At 37.3% G+C, this 18,073-nt stretch overlaps 1 protein-coding gene across 16 annotated transcripts in view; it reads left to right on the top strand.

The window, feature by feature from the left end:
• NRXN1 (neurexin 1) overlaps positions 1-18,073 on the top strand; it is a 1,160,507-nt gene that overhangs the window by 624,528 nt on the left and 517,906 nt on the right. The window lies entirely within an intron of this gene.

The raw sequence follows: 18,073 nt of genomic DNA on the forward strand, positions 1-18,073 counted from the left end.
AGAAGCATTCTGTTTCTGTGTTATATCTTAGGATCTTGACAGGGTAGTTTAAAGCTAATTATTTCTATCACAAAGAGCACAGGAGGCAGTGGCATGCTTATTGAAGTTTGACATTTTTTATTTTTCTAGCAGAATGCATGCTATGGCCTGAAGTGGTACTACAAATTACAGCCTGTTTCTCAGCAAGACTTTTTTTTTTTTTTTTTAAACTGAGACCCAGTATCTTGTTTCTAAATCGTTAGGAAACTTTAAATCAAAGTGAGAAGATTCCCCATTTGTTACTAAAAAGACTGAAGAGCATTAGTGAACGAATTTGAGATGCCTCATTTTTAAACAATATTACACTACACAATAAGAAATAACTTTTCTTGACTGATATTAATCTGTCAGCAACCAGTTAATACAATGGCAGAAAATTAGAATCAGAGCAAAGACGCCGTCTCTGATGTAAGCCAATCGGGGAGATTTTTAGTGCAGATGTGAATCCAGGTCTTCAATTCATTAGAGATGGATACAGTATTCTTGAATTTCCCACAAAGCTTAGCCTAGAATTGGGCATTATATAAAGTGCTAGTAGAAGTCATCTGATTAATTAAATCAAGTAGGACTTAAAATGCTGTCATGTATAAAGAGACCATTCTTCAGTACCACAAATGATGACCGCCGACCTTGCCTGGGGCTTTGTCATCAATTGTTGGGGGCGCTGTTTTTGCACACAGCCTCACCCTCGCTTGTGCTCTTTCTCTAAAGCCCACAGTCAGCCAGCCTGCCTCCTCCACTGGAATGGGGCAAACTGGACCTTACCTCAGGGCCTTTGCACCTGCCTTTCCCCACGCCAGACTCCACAGTGATCACCCAGCTGCCTGAATGACTGGCTTGCTCTCATCTCCCGATCCCTGCTTAGATGTCATCTCTTCAGAGAGCGCTTTTCTGACTCTTGTCTATCTTTATTATTATTATTATTATTATTATGCTTTCTTTTCTTTAATAACATTGACTGTCTTCACTATTTGATGCACTAGTGTTTGTCTCTCTGTTACCACTAACCACCTCCAACACAGGAATGCAAGCTCGCACGGGCAGGGACTCTGGCTTGTTCATTACTGTCTGCTCCTCATAGACAAAACAGGTGCTCATTAAAGATTTTTGACTAATAAATTAATGATGAGAACATTTTCCATATTCCATTTCTGATTTCCTTTCCAGAACAATGGAGTAGGTGCCATGTTCTCTTCTGTGTCCTTTCTAGCAGTTTACCTTGTTAAGGGGAATGGTCTTGCAGTTGCTGAAGGGAGATAGTCCATCGAGGGCACAGAGGGAGATGGCCCTGACAGGTAATCTGACAGAGAAACACCAGCACCTATTGCTGAGGGAAAGTCATTGAGGTGGGGCATGGACAACCAAAGGAAATGAGAGTTGATAGGAGGGGATTTGATCAGTCTCAATCATTTGAGAACTCCCAATATGTTCACTGGAGAAGGAAATGGCAACCCACTCCAGTATTCTTACCTGGAGAATCCCCATGGACAGAGGAGCCTGGTGGGCTACAGTCCATGGGGCCGCAAAGAGTCGGACACGACTGAGCAACTGAACAAATTGCAGCACAATATGTTCACAAATACAGTTTTCAAGCTGAGAGATGCAGCCATATCTCTGCTTTCAAGGGCTTACTTCTGGATATAGGAGTAAGATAAGTCAGAAGAAAAACCATAGATTCAATGATATGAAAGTGAAGACAGAATCCCAGGAAAAAGAGGGAGCTTGAGCAAATATAGAAGGGCAGTGGAGGAATATGTTTCACCAAGGAATGGAGAAATACTTCAGAGTTGTCAGGGACTCAAAGCAGAAAACTGGGATAATGGAATGGAAATATTAGTTTATGCCAGCCTGTGGTGAGATTTGAATTCAAGGCTTTAGTTTTTGTAGTTTGATTACTGTGGTACTTGTTTTCTGTAGAAATATGCTAGGTTTAAAGTGACTTTAAAGGACAATCAGTATAACATCAGCGCTCAGGCTAAGGCAACTTGCATATAGAACTGAGAGTGGTCAGGAAGTCTGGGGAAATTTTTGCACATATTTTGTGTCTAAAGATAGTTCTGTGTGACTGCCTGGTGTATGTCTTCTATTAGCTGATCTGCCTCTCAGCTTCAGCTCTATGTTACTTATTGTATTTATGGTTCTGGTTCGCTGTGGTCAAACCAGCAATTCTCTGAGAGACAAGTACATCATGTTTCAAACCTTCATGTGCACTTAGATAAGTAATTTAGTTAGATGGATTAGAGGTTGTGAAATTTCCTGCAGTGCTTGTGTGTTTTGAATACAAAATCTAGACTAGAGCAACATATAGCCAATGCTACAAACAAAATTAGATTAGCCAGACTAAAATGACAGCTTCAATTGAAAAGTGGGTCATCTTGAAATTTCTTGAATGAGCTTGGTGTCTCAAAGTCCAGGCCCTCACTTCCATATGTACTAAAATGTTTCTGATAATGCCAGTTCTAGAGAAGAACAATTTTTTTTTTTAATTTTCATAGTTTGTCTTTCCCTGGAAAAATATTCAGCTCAGTGGTAATACATGTTCCATATTAAATGATTTATTGTTGTTTTAACTCTAGGCTACAGTTAGAATTCATGAGTTCACAAACTGGTGTTTTGGGAGGAAATTATGTCAGTTATCATGTTATACTTTGAACAATTAACATCTGTAACACTTCAGAACCGCACACTTGAATTGTACAAAATTTAAAAGTTGGATATCACTAAATAATATATTATCTTATAAATTATACATTTTATTTTATAGCTGACAACTTAAATGTGGTATCTCTCATTATCATTCATTTAAAGTCAAACATCTCAGTCCAAATACACTCCTTGAGAATGTAGGTCAGAAATAATACATTATGTGAGAAATTTGCAACTAAAGAGTGTATATGAAAGAAAGAGGGAAGAGCAGCTCAAATTGGAGAAGCACAAAGAATATAGCCATATAGTGACTCTAAAGAATTTGATAACTTACTTTTAAAATTGATGATAACAAACTAATAAGCTGGCCACACAAATTATTTGTGGTTTTCTTGAATTGCCCCTTTGATTAAAGGAAAAATTTGGGAAAAAATCTTCATGAGAATTGTGCATCTTGCATGACTGACTAGTTTGTCGCTTTTTAACTTGCAATACTCATTTGTTGAGCCACAAAAATCCACCAAATTATTCTGTTTAGGGGTTCAAATATGCTAGTGCCCATGGGATTTCATCCTGGAAATAATCAACATAGTTCAGTGGTTTTGAAGATAAATTGAAACTTGCTAATTATATTCATTTTGTGAAAACTCAGATTAAAAAGAGACAGCCCTATGCAAATTAGATACATGCAGCCCAACTGAATTATATTGTTTCGTGTCTTTCTAAATAATAGACAAGGTAACTATTCAGAATGATTCTTTTGAATCTTCTGACAAGCATGATTTATGGTGTTCCTGAGATGTATTCTTTGCTTAACAGGCAAAAGAAAGGCTTTACTTTCTCACTGATCTAATATTGCATGAATTTATATTATAATGTAGCTCCACTTAGAAAGTGAAGAGGGAGGGGAAAATGAATGAAAATTATATCTTACCAAAATGTACAACAGGTTTGAAATTGAAAATTACTATATTAGCATGCAAAGTGGAAAACCACAATTAATTGCTTTTCTTATAACAGACACCATAATGAACTTCGTAGAAGTGTGACATCTTACAACCTCACTATAAAAGCCCTTTGACATTATGAAACCCTAGTGACAGGGGGAGGGGGGCAGACTTTTCTGCATTTGACATAAATCAGACAGTCTCTTTCCCCATCTAGCAACAAGAGGTTAGTTGTAAGATACTTGAATTAGAATGTATTAGGCCAGAGGGCTAGAATAGTGCTGAAAAAAACCCCACCTCATCTGTTCTGGCTAGGGTGACCAGTCACAGCTGTTTGCTTGGAGTAATCCAAATGTATGCCTGTTGTACTGGTGCTAACTATGAATTCTACTACCTTTTACCATCATAAGAGTTCCTTTTTGGATGATAAAATATGATCACACTGATAATGATTCACCATAGCGAAACAGGGACCAGCGTTTCATGGCTGAGCTTCCTTAGTATTCCTTTGCTGTGATTCACTAGAGCGTGCACAAGGGGATTATGGGTGACCAGAGAGGTATGTGAGTTGCATGGGGTTTTCTTTATCCCATGATGTTAAATCACCAGATCCTTAGAGTGCTCTTTAGTGAGATACTTTAAATGGTCAGCTTAATACTGAAAACAAATGAAGTGAGGTATCATGGGGATGGGTGGCTCATCTACATCGGTTTTCTCATCCAGCAAGTGCCTACAAAATCAGAAATAACTTTTGCTTGCAACAGAAACTACTCATGATTTTTTATTTTGTCTTTGGTTTACTTTTCATGGATGCCTTCTATACTTCTACTTCTTTCGGTGTTTTCTTTATCTGTCTGTCCCCTCCTCTAGTTCTGTTATTTTTGTAGAAGGATGAGAATTCTCTGTGTTGTCTGATCATTTTTATTCCTTCCCCAAATCCCCTTTATCTCTGCTCTCTTACTTTCTTTAATATAAATTCCCATTACACATGTTAAGTCTGGCCTGGTCACTTGTTTTGTTTCACTAGTGTGTTCAGATTTATTTGGTGCGATGTAAGAGTGTTATCTGGGATATAAGGAAGAGCTATTTCTATGTTATTTGTCCCAAATAAACTTGAGGCTTCAAAAAGTGCATTATCTTAACTATGAAATTTACAGAGCGTTCTCATAAGAGCATATATTAAGAAGAGATACACATAGATGCTTTCTGTCGGTTTTGTGACTGAGCATTATTTTCTTAGCTTTAGTATTTTATAAGGAATAAAATTTAAATATTTCCCAACTTATACAAACTATTGCATCCATGCAAAGTTCTTTTTAATGTATCCTTCCTCCCTCCCTCCCTCTTTTCCTTTCTCCCCTCCTTCTTTCCTTATTTTCACTGAAAGCACATGGAAAAATAAAGAAAATTGGACAAAAATGTGATTGAATACCCAAAATACCAGCAGGATATTACAAGTCAATAAAAGTTAGTTGGATAGCAGTGGCACTTCTACTGTTAGCTTTGTTCTTGATAGTAGGATGATTTTACACTTCTGGTATCAAGATTGGAAGTAATTTCTTGATCAAGTGGGACATCAAATCTCTAGGCCTGACTCAGAGATCATTGGTTTCATTAATTTGATGACTCTTGCAAATCATGATCCCTTGTTAATTGTATATTTTATCTTTACTTATATTTATACTTGACTTGGAAATTTTCAAAGGAGAATCAAAAGATGTTTGCAACCAAAATGATAAAAATCTGATTATAATTACAAAAATTAAAATCCTAAAATATTTGTCATTTGATTATGATAAAAATATGATAAACTATTCATGTCTTTATACATGTTTATAGATGTATTCACAGTAGGTTAATGGATTTGATGCATATATTATAACTCCTTTGTGATGATAACATCCTAGATATTAATATATATAGTATATAATATGTAATAATTATATTACATATTATATATATATGTCTTTGCATTTGAGAATAATTTCTCTATCACATTGTAAAAGTTGATGATGGAATAAAAATATTATTGATTGTCCTTAACCAATCAGATGAGTTTTTTCTATAGGGTGAATTATAAAGGGAGTTTGCCCATACAAAGACAACTTCCTTAAAATTCACTTTTTAGAAACAGTTATAAAGTCAAAGAAAAAAGAAATAAATGATGATCAACCTAATCAAAATGCGCTGGGGTTTCTAGGAAGGCCCTAATCAAAGCATCAGCTGTTTACCAACTACCTCCAAATGCAAAGAACATTCCCTTTCTCAGGCATCTTATTCATGTCAATCAATGACTGTCTTAGTTTGTAAGGTCAGTGATGGATCGATATGTGATACCATCGTGTGAGTGTATGCTCAGTCACTCTGTTGTGTCCGACTCTTTGAAACCCTATGGACTGTATCCTGGCAGGCTTCTCTGTCCATGGCATTTTCCAGGCAAGAATACTTGGGTGGGTTACCATTTCCTCCTCCAGGGGATACCATAAAATAAAAACATCAGCATGTTAGGAAAGGCAGCAGCGGGGAAGACAATGTGTTGCGGAATGAGTCTGAGCCAGATTCATTCTGGGTAATGCTTCATGGTCAGGTATAGTTTAAAATTGCCCATTCAAGACTCAGTGGTGATTACTGTTTGCTATAAGAGGAAGTTTGCTTTCAGTGGTCCAAAATAGAGACCCTCTCCTTCCTTCACATTCCATCAACCACTGGTTTCATCTCCTAAATAACAAGAATACAAGAGGAAAACTCCATTTTTCCCCTTCTCCAGACTTTATGGTGCTTCAGGTCACCATAGAGGTGACCTCTCAAGTAGACTCCTAGAACAAGTAATCTTTGGAAAATGTCACTCACTTCATTTTCTTGCTCACTACTGCCCAGTACCCAGCCCCGACCTGGCCTTCAGGATGGTCATCCTCTGCTTGACCCACAAGGCCATCATCCAGCCTTTTTACCTCAGCAGCCCACCTGTGCCTCATCCCCTTTTCATACTTCACACTCCTCTTTACACCTCTGAGCTTCTTGTAGTTTCTTGGTTAAGCACTCTTGGGACTTTGCACAGGTTATTTCCTCAATATGATTCTTCATTTCTTTAATCTTTACTCACTTTCCAGGCCTCTATTCAGATACTGTGGTCTCAAGAAAGCCTTGACTGCCTATTCTACACTATGCAAGTTATCTGCCTCTCCCATATGTTTCCAAAGTATTTTTACACTTATATAGATTATGATTGCTAGGTTGCATTCTGTGTCATCAGCCTCTGTGTAAGCATGTAGTTTATCTTCTGAATTAAGTATGATTCAACTACCAAGCAGAATGCCAGTTCTTAAAGCAGAGTGGTAGTCCTTAGGAGCAAGCGGAATATGAAGGTTTTAGACATTGCCAAAAATCACAGGGACTTCTCTGGCAGTCCAGTGGTTAAGTCTTCACCTTCCAATGCAGGGAATGCAGGTTCAATCCCTGGTTGCGGATCTAAGATCCCACATGCCTTGTGGCCAAAAAAACAAAACATCAAACAGAAGCAGTATTATAAGGAATTCAATATAAATACTAAAAAAAAAAATCATGGGTGGCTACTTTCTCTAGACCAGGGTAATTTTGCCATCTGTCAATATTAACAGAGAAGCAGAAGTTTTAGTTCAGCGATAAACACAGGGATGAGTCAAAAAGGTTTTCCAAACTGCCCATTACGTCCTCAATAGAATATTTTACACTAGTCAGATATTTTCCCATCTAATTCACCACTCTGTTTCTTAAATCTCTGTTGTTTCAAATGTCCAAACAGATTTGGAGCACATGTCCTTTATTTATTTATGTACATTCTTCTTTTTGGAGGTGAGGAGGCAGGCAAATGCAGAGGAAACAGCCCACAGCTGGGCCTCGACTTCTAAGGAGAAATGGTTCTGGCTCTTGCCGTAACACTGCTAGAGGCAGAGTTGAAATTCAATCATAATATCTTTCCTTATTTAAGGTGAGTTCAATGGGAAGCCCTCTGTGAACTCTAGAGGTAACAGTAAAAAGCAAGTGGTCGCATTTCTTTTTTGGATTAAGAGTACGAAATGAAACTGCTACACATCATAGATTCATTTCATTATAAAAGTGCCAAATATAGCCTTCTGAGAACAATGCACACATATCTTACTAATGAAAAGTTATAATGTTTATTTCCATCTTTCTCCTAAAAGAGGAGGGAAATAAAAATCATTCACTCTAAAATGAATGAAAGAGGACATGAAGCTAAAAAGGTATATTTGGGGAGGTCACCTAGGAGAAATAGAACTCAATTTATCTAAAGAGATGTGGAGGCCAAGCTTCTCATCGGTGCTCCCCAGCCTTCTTCTTCAACCTGTTTTTCCCACCCTTTCCCTCCACTGTCTTCCCTCTGTCTCCTTCCCTGTTAAAGTGCATTTTCTCAATGAGGTCTGCTCCAGTGACTGTTAAAACTTAGTCACTTCCACAACTTTCAAATCTCCCTGACTCTTTGCTGCTTTATTTTGTCCCATGAAACAGAAGGCCATCTGTTTTACTACAAAGCTTCTTTATCCTCTTTCTTGCTTATTTCCCTACCTTAGAGTGTGAGCTTATTGAGGACAGGCAGTGTTGCCCATATTGCTTACTGTGGGATCCCTAGTGCCTGCCCATGGCTGCCGTGGGGTGGTCACTGAACAGATTCCTGTTGAATGAATAAATCAACCTTACTCATGGCTAGCCTACAACTTTCTGATATATACATGTCCCATTTGAAGCCTTTCAATTCTCTATTCTGTTTTTCTTTTATTCTTATCTCAGAAACAAATATTTCAGCCCATACTTCTGTATAACTTCTTCCATTGTTTTTCAGTTTCTCAGTCTTCCAATTTCCCTAGTATATACAAGAAATAAAAGAAGGCAAAGATATACACAGATAGTTACATAGATAGAGATGAATAAATAAAGATAACTTCAATCTTTGAGTTAAAAATTTTACATTAACTACATCTCTGAATGTAGTTTTCATGCCATTTTCGGATTTTGAAGTCCTTATAGTAATTTAATGAGTACACTTGTACATGCTTGTACATACTCTACAGACGCACAGACACACATACACAGGGTCACACAATAGACTCTGCTTTCCCCAAAATCCTGAGCTCAGAGAAATCAGGAGCAATTTTCGGTATTAAATAATCTGATGATAAACTACCTAAGGAAAATTATTTGACATGTCCATATTCTTTGTATTGAATAGATTTGGTTATTTCTAACCAATAGCATTTATTTCTAATCAATAGCATTCACATTGAATAGATTTGATTATTTCTAATCAATTAGCATTCAGTCTAAAATTTGTTTTTCATACTATTGGATAACTACTAATAATCACTCACAAAAGTAGGGATAGAGAATTTGAAAGCCATTCACAGTGATCAAACTAATAAGCTCCTACAAATTTTGTCTATTTTTCTTTATGTTTTTATGTAATTGGACATTTCACAGTGTGGGGAACTATGTCATGAGATCCTCTTGAATTAATGCAAAATGTACAGTCTAACTATAAGTGATAAAATATTGGCCTGAAGTCAATATATATGATGATTTATGATGTTATTTAGTGAATTACAGTTAGACCTTTATGTTTTTTACACAGTAGCTTATTTCATGTTCAAATTTTTTAAATCTGGTGATTCAAACAGATGTAAATAGCAGATGAGACATGTTCCTATGACATGGCCACATGCCTCTAGTGAGGCTCTAGCTTAACATGCTGTGGATCTGAGGATTCAATTCACATTGTAATCCAAGCTTCATCAGAACATCCACAGAACCTCTGCAGTGTGCACTAGACATGTTGGAGCAAATGGTGTCTTCATCACAGCTTCCAATAGTCACATTATGAGACAGCTTGTTTCAACCAGTCCACACTGTACTTTGTCAAACAAGTGAGGTGAAAATACAGTGATTAAATTCCATGTAAGCCTTGGAAAGAGACACCTTCTACTGTAACCTCTGGCTTCTGATTGCTAAAGTTCAAAGAACAAAGAAATGAGTACTGTGAATGGGAAAATGGATTAATCTGTGAAGTTAAAAATAATTCTAACTCTAATTGATTTAACGTGAACCTTCTTGGTATTCTGATGTTATACAAAGACCTCCAGTTAATATAATTGTCTTCTTTTTCATTTTGAAGAAGTAAGAAAATTCATTGCACACTCTGTTTCTAGGAAGCTGTCGCTTTCTGTCATTCTGTGTTTTGCGTCATTGTCTTTTACTTAGAAAACCATATTTAATGCGTTTGCTCTACTTCTAGTTATAGAGTGCCTTGGGAGTGATGGGAAAGGTTAATGGTATCTATGAGATTTAATAACATTTTTTGGTAAATCATTTCTGGTATATTTAAGAATGGCTTCCAAATTTAATAGTTTTGAACTTTGCTGAAGTCCAGCACCAGCTGTCTTCACAATTTTTATAGTATATTGATATACTTGGTGTTATTACATTCACATTATATGTGAATTTTATGTATATTATATATGCACTTTAAAAATAATATTTATGTAAATTAAAAACACAAATTATTCATTTATTCATTCATTTTGCTGAATACATACTACACTGGCTTTTCTGAGAGAGAATGAGTGTGTGAATAGTCTCTGCCTCCAGACGTTAACCTGGGAATATACAATGTAGAACAAGCATTTGTTGATATATGGTGTTGGCCAATAAGTTTGTTTGCATTTTTCTGCAAGATGTTATTGGAAAAACCAGAATGAACATTTTGGCCAACACTATATATATACATGCATCACACATGCGCAGTTGACATTCAGAGGAGTTCTGAGAAGCCAATAGTTACAAAATGGGCTCAGAATAGATGGAATGTACCCCAAGTATCACATGCATGTTTTAGAAAGTAAGAACAATAGGAATTCAGAAGTGGAGGGAAGTACACAGGCCAGACAGCAGGGAACGCTTTAGGGAGGGAGTGAATTTCAGCCAGACCTTCAAGTCCTATTGACTGTTGTTAGGAAAGAAAGTAATTGAGAGAGATCCCCTAGTTATTTATTTATTTATTTATTTTTTGCCTTTGTTCTATCCTCAGCGTCCAGCAGAGGTCTTAATAATTACTTGTTAAATCAGAGAATGGGATTGTGGAGTTTCTGTATCCTTATGTGAATGCAGGGGGTCAGGGAAGGATGGAGAAGAGAAGTATCAGGTCAGGGACTGAAGAGAAGGGCATAGAACAGCGAACAGCATGGCGGGAGCAAAAGGGCCCTGTAGGAATGTCAAGATGAGGTTGAGTGGGCATTTCTAGTCAGAATGGAGGGAGACTTGCAGTCTCTGTCCTGTTGCTAATGAAGAGCAATGCTTTTTTTTTAATTAATTGAAGAGTAGCGTGATAAAACTTCAAAAAAAAGATCTGTCCACTTATAAATAATTGCCTAATCATAATCTGTCAGATAACATATAATTTCATCTCATAGGAAATTTAATCATTTGCATATGTTGACAAAGCACTCTACATTCTCTCGCTTGAGACTATTAGAATGAACTTAAATTGTGTCATCTGGGAAGGTAAAATCCAGAAAACCAAATAGGTTGGAGATAGTGGAGGTAAAATCAAAAAGGATGCTTCTTATTCCAAGTCTTTAACATCTATGTAATTGTCTATTATTTAGAAGGTTTAACCTGGTCCAGATGATGCTGTCCCAGTGAAAGAAGAGAATGGTTAAGTATATTTCTTTAGTTTTATAATTTTGGGAATGGAAAACCTAGTTATGGGCTTCCCCAGTGGCTTGGCAGTAATGAATCAGCCTGCCAATGCAGGAGTTGCTGCAGGAGCTATGGGTTCAATCCCTGGGTCGGGAAGATCCCCTGCAGAAGGAAATGGCTACCTGTTCCAGTATTCTTACCTGGAAATGCCATGGACAGAGGAGCCTGGAGGGCTGCAGTCCATGGGGTCCCAAATGGTCGGACAGGACTGAGCAAGTAAATAGCAGCAGCAACCCTAGTTATAACCAAGGGATGCAAATGGCCAGTTCCTCCTACACTGAAACATTGCCTCAGAGCACTGCTGGGTAAGCAGGCTTTGTTTGCAGGAGAATCTTAACCCAAGACCATCAGCAGCCAAAAAGAAGCAAAGGGGCTTTTTACTACTGGCTTAGGAAGTCATGTGAGTAAAGAAGGGTGAGCAGGTTTGGTCAGAACATCTCTGAGGCCTTGAAACACTAAGAATAGCGAGAATGGTGATTGGTGAGTTGCTTTTCTCCCAAGGTGGATAAGCTTCATAAAATAATAAGTGTTTTCCATCTGTGAGATCAAAAGACAGATTTTTACAACATTTGGCGGGGAGGGTTAAGCATTTGGAGTCCACATGGAGATTATATAGGAGAAAAATCAGGGGAAAGCTGCTTTTTTGGCTTTGGTATGCACCAGACTCAAGCAGGTCCATAAACAACACCCTCCAAAAGATAAAGCAGAATGCCACTTCAAAAATTCCACTTGTCATAATTGTCTTTTCTCTTCTCAATTTTTGTATCAGCAGTTTCCCTTTAGTCTCCTCATTCTATTCATATTGTTTTGAGAAGATACAATCAGATTAAGAATATATACATATAGAGAGAAATAGAAGTGGGGGAGGGGGTGAGACAGTTGACTTGAAATGGCATGAAGCATTCCCACCCATTACCTCTAGCTATTGAAAAGAAAGGAGCAAATAAAGTACAATATGAACAGTAGATTATTTTCCAACACACATGTATGTCTACATGCACATACACACAAAATCTATGTTAGTCCAAAATTTTGGGGGGCCTTGGACTTGGGGTCTGTTGAAGAATACTTTTCTCGTGGCTATCGCGTACTCTCTAATCTCATTCATTCAACAGACACTTAAAGAGCATCAGCTAAGCAAGAGGAGATAGCGCAGTGATTGGAGCCGGCTCGGAGCCAGTTTGTTCCAAGGAGCCCTGGCTGCCTTGTGGAGGCTATGCAGCCTTGTGCAAACATTTGCCTCTTCAGCTGCCTTTCCATCATTGGTAAAATGAAGGTGGAAACACTGCCTAAAGTTGTAGTGAGGACTAAATGAAATAATACATTTTGTACACATGGAAAATGCCCCATAAATATTCTTTATTACTGTGATTATGTGCCAAGCACAGCCTCAACCGGATTCTCATTACCGCCTGGAAATTCTTGTGTTCATCTGTTGTGGACTTTAATTTGTATTCCTTACAGTGGCCCTTAGAACTGCTTCCCGTTATTCTGGCCAGATTTTCTCACTCTAGATAGTGTGATCTTGGAGGGCTGGGATTATAACTAATTTATTCTTATATTTGCCAGATGGACAAATAGATGGTACGCACGGAAAACACTTACTGAATGAATATGTGAAGGACAGCAAGTGTTTACTGAGTCTACTGACTTTAGTTAGCATATAATCTAATTGGATGGGAAAGACGACTATAAAAATAATGAGAAGACAATGCAAATAAGAATACGATGAAGCACAAGCCTTGTACAGAGAATAAAGGCATGATATTTAAGAGGGGAATGATAGTAGTGAGGCTGAACAAAGTGATTTGAGACAGAATTTTATCTGCATCTTAAAGTTTGGATAGTTTACATATGCAGAAGGGATAATGGTGTCATTTCTTGTGAGAAGTCATTATACATTTCTGAGCAGAAAAGTGGAAGGTTGATGACAGAAATGTTCAGAGGAGACTAGTTTATCAAACCTTTAAGATATCTTGGAGCAAAGAAAGAAAATGTTACCCATGTTTTTAAAAGTAAATCTTTTTATAGAGATGAGGAAGAGTATACAAACAATATAGGTTTTCCCATCATTTGTCAGGTTAGAAGATTGAGATCATAGGAATTTCATAATTAAAAATTTTAATACTTTAAAAAAATAGTAATTTTTAAAAGATGTGTAAAGAATAACATCCAGAGGCTTATCCTAGTGTCTACAGGAAATAGCCTTCCTTTCCATCTCTGTGGTCCAGAGGTGATGGATAAAGCTGTAAATACTGCAGTCAGTGTTCCAAGTTCTCAAGATCATGAGTTGAGGTCTTCCTACTTCTCAGAATGATCCATCAATGCACAAATTGAACTTCATAAATTCATTGTGAAAAAGGAATATTACATAGGTTAAAAGTGCATTTGAGGATTGGACTTATAACCTGGTTTGTAGACTATCTCCCAAACAGATTATTCCTTTTAGCTAATGGTTTCAGAGGTACATGGAGCAGAATTAGTCATCAGATAAAAACCAGAGAAAAAATATTGTGCGCTCACTGTCTCTGTAAATGCAAATGCTGAACTCACAGTTATTAATTATGCACATGGACATCTCTAATACCTGGTATGTCATGAGTTTATAATGAACATAATTTTCCTTTCCTGCCTTTTCACTCAGATCCTACTGACATCTGGCTAGACATGGCCATGAGGGGTCCTCTTGACTGCAGAGTCAAACAGTAAAATTTATGCTAAGATAGGATTTCTTATTGAAAAGTGGAGGTCATTAAAGCAAAGTGGAATTTGGGTGCTGCCAACAAAATACCCAAGAGATAAAGAACCGCATTTTGGATAAGACAATTAAAACCGTTTTATTTAACATTTCTTTTGCGTTTTCACAAAAGATCCATATAGACTTTAAAAAGTATATTTCTTTTCCTAAAGGGTTAACCTTTTCTTATTTGTTTCTTCTGTTACTTAGTAGACCAAATTTATGACTGTCTTCTCCCAAAAGTTCCATCATGTTTTATGGTGGTTTTCCCATCATCTCTTCCCCAGTAGATGTGAAACCATAATTTAAAGACTTACTGCCAGAGGTATCAAGAGTTTACAGAAAGCAGAAAACATGGAGAAAACATGATGTGAAATCAAAATTAGGGATTGAAAAGGTATCAGAGGAGGACAACTAATTTGAAAAATTATAGGCTCTGGAGCAAGACTCCAGAACTCACATTCTGATTCCACAGCATACCAGCTGCAAGTGATTTACCAGTCTGTGCCTCAGTTTCCTTGTCTGTGAAATGGGGATAATTATGTTTCCTGCCGTGAAGGATTTCAGGAGGATTAAATCAATATAAACATTTAGAGCACCTTGAACAATGACTGACAATTAGGAAGTATTTATTGTTAGCTATTATCATTGTTCCTATAATCACTATTTATCATTAGAGTACAGTATTTCTGTCATACAAATGTGATTGATTCCTTGGGGAATTTAACCACTGGGTTCGAGTCATGTGAGGCAGGAGTCAACAGGAGCGAACACTAGGTCTTCTGGTTCCCAGTTCTATTTGCTTCCTGCTGTACCATGGGATAGAAGAAAAAGTACGAGAGGTTTGGAAGAAAGCAAGCAGATAGGGAATAGAAAATATGCTCTGGTGAAAACTAGGTTTGTTTAAATCCCCAAATTGGGTTCTGAACAACATGTAGATTACTTTTACATCATGGAAAAGAATTTTTATTTATTTTCTTTGCAGTCTTTTCTGAATGCTAAGCAAATCTGTGTCCCTAGAAGTTTGTGTTGTCTTTAAGGCATTTTATTTCCTTTCCAATTCTTAAGAGTTTGTCAGTGTATAAGTCAAATCCAGCCTTTGAGCTGAAGGGACACCATTGTTTGGCATAGCACTGTCTTTCTTCTGCTGTCCCCGATTCCCTTTTCTAAAAAGTCTTCGCTTCCTGTGTTCAGCAGGCACGTGCATTGAGCCTACATCTCCATCGAACATTGACAAAGAAACTTTTCTGTGTCCATAAACATCTATCTGTAAATGTACAAGTGGAAAAACCCCTAAGATCTTACTTTAGATGGAAGCTACAAGAAGTTGTGTATATCGTGTAGTTCAGCCCTGATATATTGTCTATGTAAAAGATTTGTGACGGGCAGAATGACGGAAAATATCACACACATTCTGTCCTCTCTTAAAAGTCCACCTTCTTAACATAGTAACTTGGGGAAGGGGTAGTTTTTCTGGACCAGAACATTTGTCAAGAGCATCTGGAAACAAAGCTTTAGGAAAGAGAAAAGAGAGCCACTTTGAAGAGCCCGAGATATGTCCCCCGTGCCTGTGGGCCTGGTGTTGGGTTCTGATTAGTAAAGGGAACAGATCGGAAGCGCTGGTACTCTCCCAGGTGAAGTTCCTTGTCCTCTCCTAAAAAGCCTCCTTCCAGTTAAGCAGACAGTCAAAATTCCTATACTTCTAAGAGCATCTCCTCAAAACATTTCCTGATCTTCAGTATCCAACTTTAGTGCAGGGAGTATATTTTTTTTTAATGTTCCCAATGACAAGTTCAGAGAAAGAAATTCCACAAATTCTGAAATCCATCATTTCAGGGATTTCTGCTGTTACTCAAGGAGATAACCCACAGACATCACTTCTGTAGCCAGAGACTACATTAAATCTCTTCCCCATCAAATCTGAAACTGTTCATTCCTTAAAGAACATGAAGTCCCACTCATGAGCTTTTCGCTTCAGTATATGAATTATCCTGAAAATTTTGTAGATCCCCATAAGGAGGTTACAGAAAACGATTAGCATCCACATTCCTTAGTGTGTGCTGGTTTAATCAGGTGGCTTCACCCACCTGCAGCCAAGGTACTAAAGAAAAGGAGAAGAATGAATAACATTATAGCAAGAGCTGGGTATACAGGGCCTATTCTGGCTGAACCACTGGCATTAAAGTATTTTAACCTATTATTCAACACATAGCTATGGGAAAAAACACCTAAAGGAAGAAGACAGAGCAAATGTGTGTGTGTCAGGGGGTGGGGGGAAGGTGGATGTAAAGAGGGAATGGATTCCATTCTCACACCTGCCCACACGTCTTCCAAGTTTGGATCACTTTAAAATTGTGCCTGGATAATTTTGGCCCTATTTGTTGCAAGTACAATGATTTAGTTCCAGCAACTCAGAACATCTTATAGATTAGGTAGATTATATCTTTAGTGAAAGCTAAAACTTACTAGGTTTTTTCAAAAATCTGATTAGACTTGAGTTGACCTTCTAAATTCTCTTCTACTTATATAATTTGCACTTTAAAGTTCTATCAGCACAGGTAATACAAGCAAATATAAAGTATGCATGTCATTGCCAATGTAAGAATTATCTTAAAGTTTGTACTAAAAAGCTATAAAATTGTTTGAAGTAATGTTATACTATGTTATGTTTATAAAAATCATTTTATTATATTCTCTGTTAAGATTCATGAAAATGAATTATCCTTTACCACAGTTTTCTTTCCAGCCTTGTTTTTACAAATAGTTGTCAATATACTGTTAAAATAAAGCCAAACCAAAATACTATTCTGTAAATGCTTACTAGATATCAACTGATGTATATATATATATATATCCAGAGAGAATTTATAGCCTAAATAGTCCAGAGTGCAGTTTCTTTTTTTTTTTTTTTTCAGAGTGGAGTTTCTTAAACTTGAATTTTTATAACAATTTTCTGGGGAAATTGTTAAAATGCAGATTCTGAGTCAGTAGCCTGGGTTGAAATCTGAAGTCTGTGTTTCTAACAGCCTCCCAGGTGATGTTGTTGGTCTGAAAGCATAGAACCAAAAGCTAGACAGCAGTGATTACAGAGTGTAAGAAATTATCTTAATCTCCTTCACCCGTCTCCATCTCTCTGTTCATCAACCAGTAGTGACCCCTTTAAGTGTATACTATATTCTTTGAAATATGATTTTGAGCAATGGTTTTGGAAATCAAAGATAATGCTGAGTTCTTGGAAATCAGGTGATGTTACAGGAATTTGAATGTCTGTTTGCATGATGACAATGCCTGGTATGTCCAGCCTGGAGCACCTTCTTATGACTCCAGGAGAAGTTGGTTTAATTGTGAATGGAAGTGTCCCTCCTCCCCCATCCTTACTAAATTCATACTCATTTTGCTTAGTGCTAGAACATTTAAAGTGTTTTTTATTTTTCTGTGTAATCTCATTTTTGCAAGAGCCCTCTGCGTTAAATGGATGAATTATTATTGTTACATGCATTTTACAGACGAGGATCTGAGGCCTCGTTAAAGAGCTTTGAGCAATATCACTAAGAATATAGAGGAGCCGGCAACAAGGCCTAGTTCTCCTAATGGGCTCTGGGATTATTTATACATAACCCAATCCTACCGGTCCCCATCCCCATTCTCATTCCCAATCTTGGTTGTGTAAAAAGACATAGATAACAATACACACATATTTCTTTTACTAAAGTGACTCCTTAAAAAAACACAAAGTTCCTTTTCTGTGACCGGTCAGAGACTGATTTGCTGTCTGCAAGACGCCACTTCTAAGATCTCCCAGCAGGGGGCACTGTGGCATTGGACTTCAGCTTTGCTTGCTGTTTACAGTTCCAAGGTGGTGGGGTTTTTTCCTCATTCTATTCAGCTTTTTGGTTTGTTTTTCTTTCTTTTTTCTTTTTTTCCCCTCCCTACCTTGTGCTTTCTCGAGATCTTTCTT

Source organism: Cervus elaphus, chromosome 11 (assembly GCF_910594005.1).
Source record: "Cervus elaphus chromosome 11, mCerEla1.1, whole genome shotgun sequence".
Lineage (NCBI taxonomy): Eukaryota > Metazoa > Chordata > Mammalia > Artiodactyla > Cervidae > Cervus > Cervus elaphus.